Source organism: Centruroides vittatus, unplaced genomic scaffold, assembly GCF_030686945.1.
Source record: "Centruroides vittatus isolate TY-2023 unplaced genomic scaffold, ASM3068694v2 contig_934, whole genome shotgun sequence".
Lineage (NCBI taxonomy): Eukaryota > Metazoa > Arthropoda > Arachnida > Scorpiones > Buthidae > Centruroides > Centruroides vittatus.
In genome coordinates, this window is record NW_027122619.1 from 117885 (window position 1) to 138582 (window position 20698).

A 20698-nucleotide genomic window follows, 5' to 3' on the forward strand; every position below is an offset into this window, starting at 1 on the left:
ATCGCGTTTTAAACGGAAGCTGTTCTATCTAAATATAAATTGACCAATTGGCAATAAATCAACTTCAAAATATAAACATATAAAATCACATAATTTGTCTATTAGTATCTAGATTTTTAATTTATATAACGTCAATTTTTTCGTGATTAAACGAATACGAATGCTAGAATCTTTTCACGTAATCAGGAAGATACAATTATAGAAAAATTAGAATATGCAAGTAGACCGTAAATAAGATCTAACCGGAGAATAAGTAACAGAATAAATAGAGCACCTTGGTAACTCCAGCAGTAAATTGAGTGAATCAAAATGTTTTCGACCTTCCTCATAGGCCGTCCTCAGTGAAGTACATAAATTTAAAATAAAACGAACGAACATAAACATATCGAATGCAACGGAAATAATTTAAAAATTAAAGAGTTGTAAAGAGAGCGCTCGCATAGAAATTAAAATTAACAAATTAATTAAACATACAATTAAAGGAAATGGTATAAAAGTGTTAGTTGTTTTTGTTTTAATTTTTATAAGATGACCAAATCCGAAATTACATTTCATGAGTGGATTTCCACACCGTAGGCAATGTGTCAACATCTCTACGATTGATACAAAATAGTTTTTGGTTGGCTTTAAAATTTTCTAACAGTTCTAAGAACTTAATAATAATAGGGTTCCTAGTAGGTCTAATAATTCTGGCCTCTTCCCATTTTATCCTTATATAAATGTACTAAATTGTCACTCTCCTCTTCTAATTTTAGGAGGAGACCATATGGATTGGCGTTGAATTTGTCTAGAAAAAGATTGAGGTCCGGTTTCTTGAGCCACAAAATAAAAATATCGTCGACATACCTAGCATAAATTACTAGCGAGGTTCATTCATCTTATAGCAATTTATGCTTAGTATATCGGTATTTTGTTGAATTTTGATAAATGTCTGTATTTAAAAGTAGAGACGAGTTTTAAAAAAAATGTAAATGCCAATGAGTAAAATTTTCATTAAATCTCTGACCCCGTTCTAGATATAGCACGATCCCCCCTATCTCCCTACTCTTGGCTTTTAACCGCCAAAATTTAATAGTACCAATTCCCCGTGTATAGAAATAATCCTGCCAAGTTTCACAATTTTTGGTTCATCTATTCCTGAGATATAATGCAAAGTAGACGCCGACCTCCCCACACCCAACTCATATTTTTTGGGGTCCTTGACTATCAAAACGTCGAGAAATGCAAAAACTTGACCGATCACTATTCTTTTCCCTATTCTGTAATAGCCAGGAAAGTAAAAATGAAATTAGTTTAAAATGTGCTTCAGATCGATATCAAATCGAATACGTTGAAGATGTCTGATAATTATCAATAAATGTCCTTTTAGAGTTTTTTTAACATTAACTAATCATTTTTAAAATAATCGTCCGGTTTTGTTGATCAAACTTCTTTTTTGATTAATGTCAGGCCAATGTATTAATACAGCTTGATTCCGAGATTAATCCAAATCAAAAATGAAGATAGTTGAACGCTAAAAATATACATAAAGGAAATTAAATGATGTAATAATTATACAAACTGTGATTGCTTGACAGCTTTTTATGTGGTAACCAGTCGCACTTGTTCCGTATTAGCAGTTTCATTTTCAACAAGTATCATCACATTTTTTAAATGGGTTCGGTTAAATTATAGACTAGCCAAATAGTTTGATTAGACTTTAATAAAAAGTGAATGACAAAGCACGCTATGATATGGAATAATGTCGTTGACAATATCATACTTCACTATTAAGTTTCAAGCATTTTTCCTGATTGATTTAATCGCTAATAGTTTGGTCTAATAGTTTAGTTCATTTTATTTGCGTATAGTTTTTAATACAACATTTTAAATTTTAGGTTTTGATTTATATTTTACAATATTTGTTACCAAATATAAATCGAAAATTAATTGCTGCATGTTGACTCACGTAGAAAATAATGTAATTGTTCATTTAAAAGCAGAAAACTTGCTAATTTGAAAAGAATTGAAAGTGGCACCAAAGTAAGTTTCAAAAAATGAAATAAGTTGATAACAAAGGGAAAATATCAAGAAATTATTAAACTTTCTGACACGTGAATATAGTTTATCTTTAAAAAAAATCTCAAAAGATAATCCAAGATGACGATAAAATGATGATATAATTCTCTTTGCTAATGCAAAATGCGTGTCTTGCAATTACTTTTTCAATCAGTATTGTCGTGACTAGATAATTGAATAGAAGAAAAATTTTGTTGATCTAATAATAAAGATCTTAACACTAAGAAAAAAACATTAAAGCTAATCCAAATAATAATAACGTATTATACATATTTCTTACTGTGAGATAACTAATAAAATAGGGTAAAATTTGAACCTGATCTGTTTCTTTTGAAAAGGAAGAGAGAGATTATGATTATTTAAAATGTGATGTAATTATTGAAAAGAAAGTTGTTGTTAATGAACTAGACTGCGAGATAGTATTAATAGTATCAAAAAAGCAGCTAATAATTTCACGTGTATGATTAATTTTTATGGATGTAGTACTGCAAAATTTTTATATACAGGGTGGACCAAAAAGAATATACGTATTTCAAACTGATATATTTAGTAAACTATCGATAGTAGCGGTGTGCTGCGGGTATCGGAGGAACGAGTGCATTGTCTAGTTTGTGTCCATGTCCCCCAGATGTCAGTTGTGCTTGGTTACAATGACGTATTCACAGTTGTTGTAATTCTTTGATGGAAACACGGTTAACGGTCCACAGTATCTTCATATGTTGCAAAACTGGTTGTTTCCGAGGCTGAACAAGGACAACCTCATTTTTCAACAAGACTGGGCACCCCCTCACTGGAATCGTCAAGTTCGTCAGTTTCTGAATGAAACTCTTCCGAACCGTTGGATTGGACGTCAAGGAGCTGATGATTTAGCACTTTTCAGCTGGCCTCCACGGTCACCGGATTTGACGCCGTGTGATTTCTTCCTGTGGGGTTTCATCAAGGACACCGTCTATGTTCCTCTACTACCACAGAACCTCGATGAGTTGAAGAACCGGATCCGTACTGCCATTACATCAGTGACACCGGACATGCTTAGTCGAGTATGGCAGGAATTTGAGTATCGGTGTGATATTGTTCGTGTCGCTGGTGGAGGACATATTGAACACCTGTAATCTAAACTAGAGAGTTTCATAAATGTGTGTCCCAAGTTCCATAGTTGTATGTCTTACAGTTTATTAAATATATCAGTTTGAAATACGTATATTCTTTTTGGTCCACCCTGTATATACGTATTTAGTTGTGAAGATAAATATTAAAATACCGTAGGCTACATTTTTAATTATTTACCCTATTTACCTATCTATTATAGGTAAAAGTAATTTCTGAACCAGAAAGAATTAGTGTCTGCGCTGTAATTATTTTAATTCAACTTTGATTTTCATAAACTGGACATTTCAAAGTAGGATTTCATTTTCTTTCCCTCACAGATGGAGTCCACCAGTGGCCAAGTGGATAAAAACCACTGAACACTGGTGGTTGATCGCGAGTTCGTGCCTCACGAACGGGCTGGCCGCATAGTTTTTTAGGTTTTTACATGTGTAACACCTAAAAAGGGTTGGTTCTATAGAAAGTCTTTCCGGAAGCATTCCCTTTGGCAGATTGCCCATATATTGCATTGCCTTATTCCCGTGATTTTTAAATCCATGGTCCGCGGAACACGGGTGCTCCGTGAAGACACTTCAAGTGTTCCGCGAATCAAATATACAGTTAAAAATCAATACAATGTAAAATAATTTTTATATGGGAATGTAATCAGCAAACGCTAATGACGTCAATACTAGATTGAGTGCGCTCGATTTCAAAAAGGTTTGCCACCCCTGCTTTAAAGCTGATGTATTTTAAATGTTCCGCGGAAAAATAATGTGAAAGTTTAGTGTTCCCGACTTCAAAAACATTGAGAACCACGGTCTTATTCCATTAATCTATTCAAATTTCTCTCCGAAGCTAGAAGATTCATTTATCAAGCCGATTTTCTGGAGGCACTCTGGATTTATAAATATACACTTAAACTATAAATGGAAAGTAAAGGACGAAATTGTATTTACCTGATATAAATTAATACACTTCTAAACCGGGTTTATTTAACCGTTACTAAACCTCTTAAAATAAAGAATGCCATGTATAGTGTAATATAGGAAGAAAATTATACGAAGAAAAGTAAAGAACAGGATAGTACTAGCGGCATGCTACGCGTACCTTACTGAAACCAAAACAAAGTGGCTGCGCGGCGAATTATAAATGTGCTACAACCCGTTAAATTCAAAAATAGTCGGTTTTCTGGTAATTCTGGATTTCTGAAAGCCTGATAAATAGCTCCGTTACTGTATTTGTTTTAATTAAATTTTAATGCGGCTGCAACCGAGGAAAAAGATCGTTTCATCGTAATCGAGATCCGAGTTATCGTTGTACTTTGGCAGAGAATTGTGAAGGTATTTTAGCTTCCTCAATGCTTATAAAATGTTAAACTTCAGTTTTTGGATTTTGAGAAACGAATACAAAAAAAGACGAGATTTAAAGGGAAAAAAATGCAAATCTTCAGAAAGATGTTAAATGTCATCAGAAACGAATAAAAAGTTTTTCGATCGAATGGACGAATGGCAAATTAGTTGTTAATGATTATTATAATTAAAGACACCAACCAATGCCGAATTATCGGGCTAGAAACTGATTATTATAATTGCAACTGATTTCAGTTATTGCATGCCAGTTTTCATAGTTTCAATCACTTTGGTTTGTTTGAAAGCAAGATGTTTTTAAATGAAAATTATTTGAATAATTGCGATTAAAACTGCATCACGTTTCGAAGTTTTTTTTAGTCTACATTTATTTTGCATGGTTATAAAATACTAAGATTCGGAATGTAGTAGCTTCTAGTTATTGAATGAGTCATAGAATTATAAAAAAAAGACTGCAGAAGAGCAGGATAATACAGGCAGATGAAGCAGATTCCAGATAGAATAGCGAGCTGGAAAAGTGTGAGACGAGAAAGTGAGATTAGTTCTTTAAGGAGGAGAAACTCCGAAAACTCGTGGGATATTTTAAATATTCGATAATGTAGAAAAATTAAGTTTTCTTTAAGTAATGGCATATCATCAAGAAATAATTTCTTTGAGAGATGGGACAATAGCCTATAACCGAATCAGTTGCGCTCAGAACTCTATTCGTTTGTCCTGGGAGAAAATAATAAGTTTTATGGTTTTATTTTACACTCAATTGGTAATTTATTTTTATATGTATTATTCAAATTAGATTTTACAAGTAACATTCTGTAACTAATTTGAAATATGCTTATTATTCCTGTGTCATCTTTCGAAGAAACCATCTGCTTCGAGCCACTATTACTAATACGGATGTTAATTTCCTTGGCTGATAAGACGATCTCGGATTTTCCTGCTGTTTTAATTTTGATAAGCTTATGACAAATTGCAAAATTTTCCGTTTTGTTTCTTTATTACTCAACACCTTTAAAGTGCAACACTATATAATTTTTGTTTAACTCGATAAAAAAAACTAGTTTCTCGTGTAGAAGTAGCACATTTGTAAACGGTTTTGTACAATAGTGTTCATCATCGCAAAATTTAATGGAATATAACGTTTTCTCCATCTTAGTATAGTTACGTTGTATTTGAATTGTCATATTGTATATTGAATTCATTTTTTTAAAGTGGTTTGTTATTTGTCAGGATCGGATGTTGGTAACGCAATCCTGTGCTGAAAGAAAATAATTTTTAAGTCGTCAAAATGAAGGTTTCAAATGGAGAACGGAAGACACACTCGATTCGAATAATTCCTTTTATTGTGGACAGAAAAGTTCTTGAAATAGAACGGGATTTTAGAATTAGTGATTCGGAATTAGAAACCAAGCTTATCCAGTTAAGTGTAGAAAAGAGTGATCTGGTTTGTTGTTAGACCCATCCTGGCATTCCTCCACCCTCAGAGTTGAGGGCGCATTCCTTAAGAGTCGCAAGTGATGATTTGTGATTTTAATTGCGCGGACATGTACTGTATGTGACTTGTCTTCAGTGTTAAGTGTTGAATAAACTTTATCATGTTTTCAAGTTTGTGAGTCGTCTCATTTAACACATAACTACCTTGTAGAGTTGGACTCGGTCAGTACATTCAAACGACATCGTCGATCAGGGTTTGCCAACTTTTTTCGTAGCGGAAAAAATAAACTTATTCTATCAACTGGATAGCCTTGGGGTAAGCTATCTGTCTATCGCTGTGAGCAGGGCGGATCTAGATGAAACAGCCGCTTCAAGCTACACTTTTAAAAGACTTCCATTTTATCTATTTACATTTTTTTCCCCGGATGATCAAAGACAAAATATAATGATTATAAATATGTATGCTTATTATGAATGTGAGCATTATTTCAATTTTATTATCATTAAACTTAAATATATTTGTGAAGAATAAAACTTCTACTTATAACAAGTGTACAATTGCTTGTATGTTGTTAATGTAGAATTTTTTTTTTTTTAATTCAGGGGAGGAGGGTTTTATTTTAATCTTTTACTTCATGTCTTGAAATGTGATCTAGCTCTACTGTGAGATATTCTTTCAGGTCTGAATTCAGTTTGGATTTCAGTAATTTTCCTGGATGCTATTTGGAATATCCATCGTTCGTATGATCCGTTGCGATCAAGTGTGTTTGCAGCGGATATTACGGACTTGATTTGCTTGAGAAATTGAAACGGGTCATCTAATCTTGGGTTGAGTAGTAACTCGAGTTAGAAATGAAATTAAATAAATCTATTTCTATGTGAAAAAAAACAGAATAATTGTAGAAATTTTTGTAAAATCAAATAAGACTATGCTAGATTTCGAACCGGCCGAATTCGTAATTCGATACGCATGAATGAAGTACGGAAACACTATATACAACTTAAAATTCATAGCAAATCCGAAAATGCGCTTCCTAAGACGAAAAACTTGCGACTCAAACCTAGAAAGTCGACAAGTTTCGAAAACATTAGTTGGCAGAAAACAATGAGTCAACGGAACTTAGTCATTGTTCTTCACTGTTTTAGATGATTACATTCATATGTGGAAATATGTTGAAGATAGATTTTTCAGTTTGATCAATATTAAACGGAAAGATTTTACGACCCAAAAAACCATATTCATATGAAATTTCGAACTTTGTTCTGTATTACTTAGTGCAGTTGGAAGCAGCGTCGCAAATGACTGCATACATTAGTGGAAAAAATAAGAGGAGGAAAAAGTCATAATGACGAGACAGGAAAATAAAGATCCTTCTTGAGAATTACAATCCCAGCTGTGAGAATGTTAATTGCTTTGACGTGTTCATTCACCCTTTATCGTAATATGATGCACATTTTTCTTTGATTTAATCGCTTAAGCTGTGTCTAAGGCCAAGAACATATACGCGTAAAATTGTGTGGCAGAAAACTGAATCAGAAATCAGCTTTCAGTTTAATTTCTGTTTTACGCTTTTATGCCAGAACACACATACGTAAAAATTCTGGCCGAATAAGAAACACCACTGCCACCAACAGTGCTAATTTTCATTAACTTTTTCCTATCATATAGGCTATCTATCCCTTTGTACCTTCCATTTTTTTCTCCACTTCCTCTGCTATAATATAGAAAATTTAAATTAATAGACTTATATTCCGAATTCAAGTAAAGAACGTGTGATCTAAATACTAGGCCTATATATCGATTTTACAAGACCTACCTGTTGTTTGAAATTTTGCACTTACAACCATCCATAAACATTGTTTAAATACAGTGTCTTTATGCATGACACTGATGTGGTCGAACAAATTCGATAAACCCCTGTATTTCATTTATTTTTTGTTTTTTCGAGACCGTCACAATTGTAGGGTTAACCCTCGTTGCCGCCATTATTAGAATAAAAAGCAAGTGTCTACTTTGACGTCACAGAAAATACTTCTCTTTATTGGAGGAATTTTGGCGTAAAAATTTTACGGCGTAAAAAGTAGAGACACGCTCTACTCTATTTTCAGTTCTGTTTCAGCCAAAATTTCAGAAAAATTTTTACGTTTTCTGTTTTATACTAGATTTTACGCTGAATTTTACGCATGTGTGTTCCTGGCCTAAATCAGACTAAAATACTTGAGGAAAACGACAATATCTTTTAAAATAAAAAAGAAAGGAAAGGGAATTTTTTATGAAGATGTGTGCGTTTTAAATAATTCAAGGGTTGTGAGCAGCGGAAAAAGTTTTAGCTTTAGATGCTTTATTTTACTTATTGCTTATACAACTGAAAAACTGCTTTCTGGCAACTGAAATAAGTACAGTAATAAGAAATAAGTGTTATTTCATACTAGTTTAGAGAAAAATAATGTAATTTGGACTGTTGTCATTTTACGTTTTCTTGAGTATTGGTGCCGAATTCAACTGTTCATTATTACTACCACACTATTAACAAATCGAACTTCCATTATGCTGAACTTAATAAATTCATCGGGGGGCGGGAAATGGATTTACTACGAAGGTTATTGAGCTAAGTTAGTTCGTGTATAGACAAAGTCAATAGTATATTGTTAAAATATTTTCAAGAATTTAATAAATCGGACTTCGCAAATCTACTTGTTGACTTTAGCGAGGCAGTCTTATTCTCCACATATTTATTTTTCAGATACTTACAGGCATGAGTAACTTCTGTGACATGGTCTGCAGAAAGCGTATATTGAATTAATGAAATATTTTTATTATTCTGAACAGTAGATAATGTTTAAAAATAGTAACTATTGTAATACTCAATAGTTTTTCTTAATTTAAAAAGTGAATAACTGTCCTATCTGATCGTAAGATTGTAAACTTAGATGTGTTTTTTTTTATAACTTTTCGCCCTGTGGACACTAAGAGGGCCTCTTTTCGCAATCCCATTATGGGTTCTGCCAGGCCCACAATGGGGCGGCCGGATGGTGAGGGACGGGGCCCGACATATCCGGACGGACCACCCCCGAAACGTTCCTGGGGATTTATCGACCCCTCTGGATTCGATCCCCGGACCCCAGAGCGGTAGGCTGCCACCTAGACCGCTCGGCCATCCGGCCTTAACTTAGATGTGTGACGACAATTTACTGGAACAAAGAAATTCATATTTATATATTAAAAAATTGAAGAAAAGTCGATTTCCCGTAATTTAATGTTCCATGAATAAAGTGAAAGAAATTAGGTTTATATATCGTAGGAAAAAGCATTCATTCATTGGGATTATAGCAAGATAATTATAATTTTAATGAAGAATTCATATTTTTTAACTTTGAAATTTTAGGTTATAAATATATTTATGTAGAAATGAATGAAGTTTAGTCTAATTCTAATATTTACGTCAGATAACTATATATAATTTTTCAGATTTTCGATATTCTTATCGACATTTATCATTATAATTAATATTTATTTTCTTTATCATATATTTATGCCTTGAAGATTAGATAGAAGTAGCATACTAAAGTTTTAAGTTAGTGAAGCGAATGATTTTTTGAAATTTAATAAGAATTTCATTTCTTAATTTTTAGAAACCCACCAGTGGCCAAGCGGTTCTGTCGCTAAACACTGGGAGTTTGGTCGCGGGTTCGGCCGCGCCGCGCTCGGACAGGCTGGCCACGTGGAGTTTTCCGTGTTTTCTCCACCTGAATAGGGGTCAGTTTCCCTTATAATACTTCCCGAAAGGCACTTTCCCTCGCGTAACATCGCTCCCCAGAGAAGGCATCGGAAAACCACTCTGGCTGTAACTTTCCCTAGAAACACCTCGGCATATTTACTAACTACTTACTAATCTACGCCAGATGTCGCCGACGTCAGGAATCTGATATGGCGTACACAGAAGAAGAATTTTTAGAAATAATCAATAGATAACATTGCTATCTAATGTTTCATTTTTGAATTTTTATTGTGCGCTTTTAGTAAATCTTGTGTTTGGCATTATTCTAATTTGATAAATCTCCAAGAACTGCAAACTTTAAACGAGGATCGCAGGTTTAAATTTTTTTTTTTACGATTACAAAAATAAACTATTTATTTCATTTTTGGTATTACGGTATTTTTAAGTATTTGGTTTTATTTTTTTTAATGATAAACGACACTTAATTTTATTTTATAATATATTAAGAAAAATATTATTCATATTTTTATATTAGATTGCTATTCTTTATCGTTTTTCGAATTATCCAGAGTTATTAAGATAAAAATTAATTTGATGTTATGTTGTTGCTATTTTTTGTTTTTAAATAATTTCATTTGATTTTGTGTAGTTCTTTTTTTTATACAAATTTTTCTGGGGATGTTTATAAAAAAAAGTTTCCATGTAAATTGAGATTTTAATGAATTGCATTGTGAAAAACCTTTACGATTATAAAAAATAATTTAAACTACAACTCCAAACATCGGCTTTCCTTTTTAATTTATTTGTCCTTAAACGTAAAAATATCATTTGTTAAAATCCTTTGGGGGGCCTTTTTATGATTCTGGGATTTTAGGGGCCTTTTTAAAATTCAACTATCGTCTTATTTGCCGAGATATACGGTATATATATTTTTAAAAAGTATATATTTAAAGGGCGGCAATTCGTCTTTTTGTCCGGGGCGACATAAATGCTTGAGCGGACGCTGCGTACATTCCACCCCAAAATATCCATTGGATTTTTGTAAATCAATTAATTTCTGTCTACATTCGATTTGTTCAAGGTCTATAAACATATTTAACTAATTGCGATCGAAAGAAACAAACAATCAGCTTTGCTGTAGAAACACCTTACACACCGAAAAAGACTCAACATGGCGACTGCCGCGATGCATCACGGTATCGTGTCCTGACAGACCTTGGATTTACTGATTTAGACGTAGCGCCATCTATTGGAAAAAATTAACAAAATAATAAACTAAATATAATTCGTATAAAAAACGATATAATTTTAAAAAGAATACATTCACTTAATTACTGCAACAATGATATAGCGCGAAATAGACGCGCTGTGTCATTGTGAAACAGGGAGCATATATCACTTGCATGCGTGAAATCGAAAGTGTTACTTTGTGAAAAGTCTATAGTAACTATATAAATATTTAATTTTTCACGTCTAACGACTCGGGGTTTTTTTTTTTAATTTCCGAACGGTACTTTCTTAATTCTAATAAGTGCCCTCCAGTACCCGAGTGGATAAAACCATCGAACACTGGTAGTCAGTCGTGGGTTCTGGCATGGCTTTTTCCGGGTTTTCTTCACATTAGTAACACCTAAATAGGGTCCAGCTTTCCATAAAAGTCTTCCCTGGATGCAGATCGCTCGCGTAACCAATAAACCAAACTAATTTTAACGAGCGATTATTTATTGTGACATCGTCACAATGCCTGGCTGCAATTTTACTTCACAATTTTCTCAATTCTTTGGGTGGTCTTGCTCTGTACATCATACTTTTCCTGTTAGCAAGAGAGTCATGCCGTTCATCTAACACCTTTCAGGAGAAAATTTTCAATCGAAGTAACGTGACTTCTGTTCCAAACCGAAAGTTCGTATATAGTTAATCTGGGCTTCCTGTCCGTAAGCTTTCCGCATCTATCTCAACTTTCCCCTGTCTAACCTTTGTTCTAAGATTAAGGAAGGAATTTATAGGTCTACAAGTTTTTCAAATTGCAGCCCAATAATTTTTCTATAAACGCAATATTTACGGGAACATACTTTTCACGTAGTTTATACAAGCTGTTGCCAAAATTTAAACACTATTATCACACAAAAGGAATTATTCTAGCATTTTTACAAGATTTTTTTTTATTTAAACAAGTTATATATGAAGTATTTCGGACATTAAGATTAGCAACTTCGTTCACATGCGGGACCATCACAACCTATCCAACACGGATTGCTTTTCAAATATTTATAGTAGACCAGTATTAATTAGTAGTCGTTGATCATTCTCCCGAAGAGAGTATGATCAACGACTACTTTTGGTCGAAGTACTTTAACTTCCTTCTGCAACTCTCCCTTTTTTCTATCGGACCAGCGATATGGTGGCATTCGAATAGGAAAATTGCGTAGTACAAGATTACCGGCGAGCACAACATATGATTTAAGTGGTTCTCGAGGGTGCCGAGTTTAAATATTTGGTTCTTTTTTTGCGAAATTTCATTCGTTGGCAGATTACCGTTTGATATTCGGTTGTGAATGGTACAATTTCTTTGAGTTAACAATAGGAAAAAATACGATATCTTAAAAAAATTAAAATATCGTATTTTCAATTGGTGTCGACTTGACAAATGAAATTGTGCCATTCGTACCATCTGAGTATCGCGATAAAGGTGACAATGGTAGGCTGAAATAACCAAACTCTTTATATGATTTTTGTTTTAATGTTTGTTATATTATAGTATTTGATTTATATAACTAAAAGATTATCTTACGTAAGGGTTTATCTCACGGAGTGACCAACCTGACACATTTTAAAAATTCTTTATTTTTCTATTGTACAAATTTAAAGAATTTTTAAGATGTGTTAGATTGGGCACTTGGTATCATAATACTCTTACATACGATAACCTTTGTAAATATAAATGAAATACTATAATATAATAGAAGGGTTAGAAGTACGAAGTAATCTAATAATCTTAATCTTCGCTGCTGTTGTTTTTTTTTTGCCCGAGCAATTTTTTGCTCATCTGGTAGTTACTAATTAATTATTAATGTAACTCAATAGTAGCCTGATAACGCCAAACGATCTTTTGGCGAAAATTAAGTGTTTTTTCAATCTTCATACAAACTTCCGTGTTTTCGAGACATCAAATTTCGCTTCTTTCTCTATGAAGTCACCACAATTCTGATTAAACCATGTTATTGATCATTGAGTGGTGTTAGCATGTGTTTGGAACTATGTGGAAATGTACTGATGCACTTTCTATTACCGTTATCTACAGTACTATAATCGAGTGTCTTTTCCCGAAATTAATTCATAAAACTAGGGACGTTTGAGAGAGAGACTGTACATTAACGTTACTGGATTTGTTTAAAACACACGAATCAGAAATACTCGAAAATTTATCAATATTTTTGAAAATAATCATTGTTGTCGGTTTATTTTAACTTATAAACATTTAGAACTATTTTACTTTTTTGGCTCTATTATTTGTAACAGAGGGAAAGTATGGCGATCGGTCAAAACATGACTTCCAAGATTTTTACATTTCTGGACTCGGGACTTCGAAACGTTGAGAAATGTATGGATGTGTATGTGTAGGGCACGATTTTGTTCATCCTGTTTGAAACTTAATAACTCCTATGCTTTTTGTCAAAAATGTCTGAAATTTTGTAGGTTTGTGGTTTATGTATTAGGGGGATTGATGCCATTAAATTTTGGTGGTTAAAGGTCGACGAGGAAAGGGGATAAAGGGTGGTCGTGTGTCGTATCTCAAGTAGGGTCGGACTTAATGACGATTTTACTCGTTATTAGCATTTACAATTTTTTTTTTACAAAAACCCATCCCTACCCTCAAAATTAAGCTATTCGTCATTTTATAATAATTAAAATATAAAAAGTTTTTAATAATAAAATGTTATAACAGATGGCGCCAGTTTTAAATGTTGCCGGGAAAGTTAAGCAACTCGTTGCTGGATTTTTTTTAATAGCGCAAATAAAAATGCACCCGACTTTTTAAATTGTCTTTATTTATCAGAGTATATCAATACAGATTTTCTATTTTACGTAACTGAATTATTATGAAATACGGAAAATATTTAATATTTGAAGAAAGATTCATTGATGTCGAAAGTTTTTTTGCAAAATTTTTTTCGCTGATTTCGATAAGTTTATTTGAATTAGGATCGAAGTTTGGATCGATGTTAAAAAGTCAGTAAGGTTTAAGATGATAAATATTATCTCGTTTTCTTAATTAAATATACTGCTTTTTTGTGATTGAGAGTAAAGAATAATTCAATTATAATTGAAGAATACTGAAAAGTAAGTACTGTGTCTTGATGTAGGTCTAAATTTAACATATGAATGAAATCCTTGTACTTTAAAAGGGTAATTCTATATAAATAAAAATGTGAATGATATTCTATATTTGGAATAAATATAATTCTTTGTAACAGTTGAAATATAAGATATACTTTTTACACAGTGAAGAATTAATTTGAAAAGTTTTTAAACAGAAGGAATTAACGTATGAAAAATAAATATAAAATAAAGTTGTATAAAAAATGTTTATAAAAAGGAAGTCCGTATAATAATGAAACGGCAGATCGTGAATCGTAAGTTTTTATTGACGAAAATCAGATAAGCATGACAAAGAAAACGGTAATCGATGATAATTCAACTTTACGAAATTCAATATAGGAAAAAACCATTGTTATTTTTTTAAAAAAAATAAAATTGCTTTAATTGTGTTTATATTTCTGTACATATGTATGCGCACATGTGGTCATTTCAAAATAGTCAATAGATCTGACATTTGTGGAAAGTTTGAGTTGCCAAGAAAAAAAGAAAACTAGATAAACTTTATCTAAATTCGTTTTAGATGTGTGTTAATAACTTGCTCGAACATACACGCCATCTTTCAACTCGCTTGTCAGTTTGTTTTTCTTTTTTTATAATGGTTGAACTCGAAAATGATATGATATTCGCTATGTAATAAATGGTTAACTCTGGCTTTCATTCTCTATTCAAATCATCATCCGTGTATCTAGCTGTTTTATTTACTGATAAAACCATTGTTACAGTCATGGCTTTGGAATACAAAGGAGCGAGTATTATACTGTACATAATGTGCCAATAGCTATGTAGCTGCACTTATGTTATAAATGTTTAAAGCAAAGTGAAAAGACTTTGAATAAATAAGCTTAACAAATGCAGCCATAAATAATAATAATCAGCTAGTTTACAAGATTCTCTGGTCTAGTTGATTTTCATTCTATAAATAATAATATTTTATTCAAACGCTTTAGGAAATTCAACTCGCTAAGGTATTATTGACTCATAGGCCTATATATAATTAATTCTTTATAAGGAGGAGCAGGTTATTAATAATTTTGGGTAAAAATAGTTTAAGTTGAAAATGATCTAATTAAATACAAATGTAACGATGATTTTTTTTTTTCTAATGACAGTTTAATTATGCTGTATAACTGCAGGAAGTATGCATTCTATCTTTCAGGTATACAATACGCAGATTACAATATCATCTGAAAACATGTAATACTCGTACATAAAATTTAATTGTTTTAAGCCTAATATTGAATTATTTATGGTTCCTATTGAAAACATGGTGGTAATTTTTTTTTTCATTTTAAATATTATATTTTATAAAAGAAAATACTAGCATATAAATTATATATTTTATTGTTGTTATTATTAATTACTCTACTCTTAAAAATACTTTTTAATTTTAAAAATATACATATAATTAATATATGCGATATTATATAAAATATTACAATACAATATACAAGTACATTTGAGCTAAATTAGGAAAACTCTGAGAGAAAGAATGTTTGAAGGTTACGTAAGTACAATAAGCAATTAGAAACGTTGTCTTAAGATCCTTCATGCCAGAATTTATTTAAATAGAAATTATGTAATGACTATTGACTTTCCCTACTCTATTCTTATATTTACTCGTTCTTCTCGAATATCTCTATTCGCTGGGTTAATCTCATCTAACTCTAAACATTTTTCCTTTTTTAATTAATAATGGGTGCGTCGTCTAGTAAAACGGCTTTTTAATACAGCTGGACAAGAGAGCCAATGACATACTCCGTTTCATTAAAATGAACTGTATCATTGGCTTGCCTGTCCAGTTGTGTTAGAGCCACGTTACCAGGCAGCGTGGCCGATATAATTATAAGATTTTTTTTATTATTTATATCGAGGATATATACGAATTTAATAATTCGTATTGTATTTGGTAAAGGAAAGTTCTTACAGCTGTCAAAATATTTTACTCGTCTAATTTCGTAATCTTATTTACACATCCATTTATTGTAAAAATTGTAGTATTGTCGATTATCAATATTTACTAGATGTGTGTAGGTCGGCAACCCGAGATCGCGAACAACAAATATAAATTCTTTTGATATTTTGATAAATAAATAAACAGTAAGCGATTAGGTATCTACATATATGAAATGTAGATTATTTTTTTTAAATATAAATTATTTAAAATACGTAAATGTGTGATCATCCTTCTAACTACATCATTTGAAGAAATCGTTTAATCGTAAGATACCGTCCGAATATATATATATATAAACTTAAATGCAAATTTAATAGAGATTATTTATGTTTTCTTGATGAATATTTTTTGTTTAATTATTTTATTTACTTCTTTTAACAGCTCAAAAACTAATTTAGACCAAGTAGATTACTTGTGTAAAATTACATTGTCCATAGATTATTTTAACACAATTGAAGGTAAAAAAATCGAAATTCCAAATGGGTAATTTTTTTAAGAAATTTAAAAGTGATAAGACAAGTCAAAAGACACGGTAAACACCGGAAATGTACTTAAAAAACAAACAAAAAAATTTTTAAAAATTGATGGACTTTCTTTGAGACTACTCCGCTGTCTCCAAAAGTGTCTGCGTTTAAATAAAAATATTGAACTTTTTAAGTAAAGAATAAATACCGTATTTTACATTTACAATGAATTTTTATACATTTATTTATTTTAATGAAAACAGTTCAGTAATTAAGATGGGCATATTAAAGGATGTTTTTTAATTAAAAATGGCTGACAATATTTACGCGGTTAAAAGTACACAGAAGAAACTAAAATATCTCCACTTTTCGTCATAATATTGTTTTTATTTCCGTTCATTTGTTATATGTAACTTTTAACAAATTGCATTTATGGACCGTATGAAATGTTTTTGCCAGCCGGATTTCCTGCGAGTTTGTCTGTCGGTATTTGCTAATAGTAATAAATAATAATATCGAATTAATTTGAAAAGATCGAGAAGTGTTAAAATGTTTACAATGTTTTTGTGTATTTAGAGAACAATGTCGATGATTAATAATTAACAAATAATAAACGAATTTAAAATTTTTATTGAATAATTACTACAGTAGTTACTAGATGGCGCGAGGTAATTTCATTCATACGTGGATATCGATGGGAATTGAGATTCGGCATTTCGACTTTCAATTCATAGAATGTAATAAACAGTGGCGTGCCGTCATTGGAAGCGGTAGAAGCGCCGGTTCCCTTGTATTTTCTAAAATATAAATTTTCGTATTTTAACGTAGTTTGAATTAATTAAAATTAATATTTTATTATAATTGCATTATGTATCTTATTACAAATTTCTATACTACATGTGAAATAAACGATAAGATTTCTATCGTGTATTCGAATATCACTGGCGAAATGGAACGCTGTATTGTCGAAACCGGGTCAGCTTCCAAGCAGCCAGATTATAGGCATTGGCGCATGCGCTTTACAGAGCACCAACGTCACACGGTTTAGGTGGTGGAAGCTACACACGTATAACGCTTCCAATGATTTTATCCCGGACCGGTTCTGGGCTGTTAGCTGCCCACGCCCGATTATGTGAATCATAAGTACTGTACATTTATAACTTACCAGTAAATTCCTATCGGTTGGGTTATGTTTTTATGATAGTTCTGTATAGTTGACAAAAGTTAAAATCCATTAAAATATTTGATATTTTTATTCCGCTCTCCCATCTTATATTACTTACGGATTTCAATGTTAAACCAGTGATATTATGATTTAGTATGTCTCATCTGTAAGGGGATGCAGAAAAAACGTGTACAATTCTTGTATAATGTTAAAAAAATTAACTGTTACTTTGGCAGCATCATTTACAACCAAATTTAATGAATGAGACGCACAAGGTACAAAAAAGCTCCAGAATTTATTTTCCTTAAATTTACGATTTATATATCCGTTGTCATAAAAATTTGTTTTTCCATTTTTTTCCCAAGACTACAAATATTCAGGTACAAAGTAACCGGTTTCAGCTTATTTCTACTTAAGAAGTAATTAAATAATTAAGAGATTAAGGAATTGGGGACATAAATAAAACCCTGCCGAAAGAGCCGGAATTTTACTTAAACAAGAGCTTAACCGAACCAATCTCTAGCCGAGTACAGTGGGGACTGATTTCTTCGTAATATTAGATAGTAAAGACAGAAATTTTTCCAGTTCAATGAGAATGACTAAAAAGTTGTAAATTTTCGTGGACACTGGTCCTAAAACGAATTAGTTAGAAAACAAATGACGGACAATCTACTCAATATTAAGTTTAACATATCTAGATTTTTACAACTATGGTGAGAAATGTTTAAAATTTACAACAACCATGTCGCGTTCTTTGAGGTACACTAGTGATGCGACAAGAGGCATTTGACATTGACCGGTACCGGCACCCTCGGTTTTTGGCATGCACTCACTGCATACCTACCTGGACCGTCTCTGATTCCATTATTAGCCATTCGTATCGAGCTATTTGACTAAGTGGATTGTTTTAAAATTTAAAAAGTAAAGAATATTTTACGTTAATTTTATGTACGTTTCTTTATAAAGCTACATTTAATTATAATTTTTCTTTAAAAGTATATTAATACAATTGAACAATATATTGTACCAGGTATGTATATCCACCGCACATTTTATTTCGCCGAGTAAGTTTTTATAATCTATTTGTAATTTTAGCCTTTATATCGTGGCTAGCGATTCAGAATGTAATTGTGATATTAAAAATACATTTAGAGAAGTCTACAGTTTTTACTGGCTTATCGAACAAATGAATACGAATTGACCCTACACCAGGGATGGGCAACCTTTTTCTATGTAAGGGCCGCATTTTAAGACTTTTGAACTGATGCGGGCCGCATACAAGAGAAAGAGAAAAAAATGTTGGTAAATCAGAATTATTTCATCATATATAATTATAAATTAGCATAGGTATACTTAATTTAGCTTCTGGAACTGATGTAAACGTAATATATTGGAAATATTTGGTTAAATATTAGTCACTGCTAGTTTTAAATTAGTTTCGATGTGGCTGTTAGCCAGTTTCTTGTTTTAATTTTTACTAAATTCATTGCGGGAAAAAGTATTCACATACATAAGTTGTAAAAATAACGTTTGAATTTTTGCTGCATACTTCCTTAAGCTGGAAAATTGATATATTTATTCACATTTTATGCGTCGCGGGCCGCAGGTTGCCCATCCCTGCCCTAAACCACCACTGACGCGCAATTAACTGATTGCCCCTGGAAGTCGGCTTCTTACAGAAACAACTTCCCTGTCATCAAATGTCACGGCACGCCACTGATAATAAATAAATTATTTGCCTATAGTGTTAAAATAATTTGTTTGTTGTTTAATTTATAAATTTTGCGATCTCTCATTTAAAACTTCTGGTTTGAATACGTGTGTAACTATTGTTTTTGTCTAGTGGCAAATGAGAATGAGTGATAAATATTAGTTGAAAGTATCGGTTATATGAAAAATAAATGATTTATAAGCATTTTATTAATCAGTAGTATAATAAAAAGATGATCTGTTGATACGAAAATTTCGTTTTTTTTTTCCTTTTTAAATATGGTAAAGAAACGAAAGGCAAAAATGTGGCGGAATTTCCCGTTATAGTGAATTAAAATGGTAGAAATTACTGATCAATGTTATTCCATTAAAATATTTAGTTATAATTATTAGGAAATAATAGTGTTTGGGAAAAAATATATACGTATTTTTTATATTCTTATATATATTACTGTATATAAGAATTTAAATTTAAACGTTTCATACATAACAGACGGTGAATTTCTATAAAAACATTTCTCAAGAGAATTTTTATAAAATATCAACATACATTATTATTTTAAATGCTTTAAAAATGTTTTCCATATTTATTTATTATTCGATGAATAAATCTGGAAAATACGTTCAAAATAACTATTAAATTAATTGTGTTAATAAAATTTCGGGACAGTGATTTGAAGCGCTATTTAAATTTTTTAATCTGAAATAAAATATTTTAGATACGGATTTATTTGGCTAAGTTTTAAAGGTATGCTTGCCCTCGACCCTTATAAAATTTTTCTTCTATATATTGAGTATAGTGATAAGTAATGTTTAAATATTTTATCTTTACCGGCAAGTTGAATGAATCAAATTATCCTTATCATATATTACGAAAGTAAAATGTATGTAATATATAAATTGCCGAACAAGGTCGAAATATAACTAGTTTCTTTATTTTCAAATGTATATATGATAGCCTGCATTTCATTAACGACGACCTCAGTTATTAAGGAAGTTCACTAATGGGGAAAACTTATAAATTTTAAGCGTATTTTTCAAGGTTAGGAATAAGAATAGAAGAAAGATTTCACAGTTTCATTCTTTACATTTTCTGAACTAAAACTGTTGGTTTGTTTCGCTTTTTATACGGTGCATTCACTTTCGATAAGATATACTTTGTTAAAAGGGCAGTGCTCTCTACCACTATTGATACTACATTGACGAGTGACAGGTGTTCTTTTTTCTTCTAGAGATGTTTGACTTGAAGGAGGCAATTATCACCTGTAAACTTCTCAAACATAATCTTATTTTCAAAATGAATTTCTGCTTAAATCAACGTTTTAGTTTACAACTGTATTCTTATAATAGATCGACAATGG

The 20698-nt window shown here is 31.6% G+C and overlaps 1 protein-coding gene across 1 annotated transcript in view; it reads left to right on the plus strand.

The window, feature by feature from the left end:
* The window catches only part of LOC136984848 (phosphatidylinositol 3-kinase regulatory subunit alpha-like), a 68457-nt gene that overhangs the window by 21383 nt on the left and 26376 nt on the right, over positions 1-20698 (plus strand). The gene's annotated exons all lie outside the window — the stretch shown is intronic.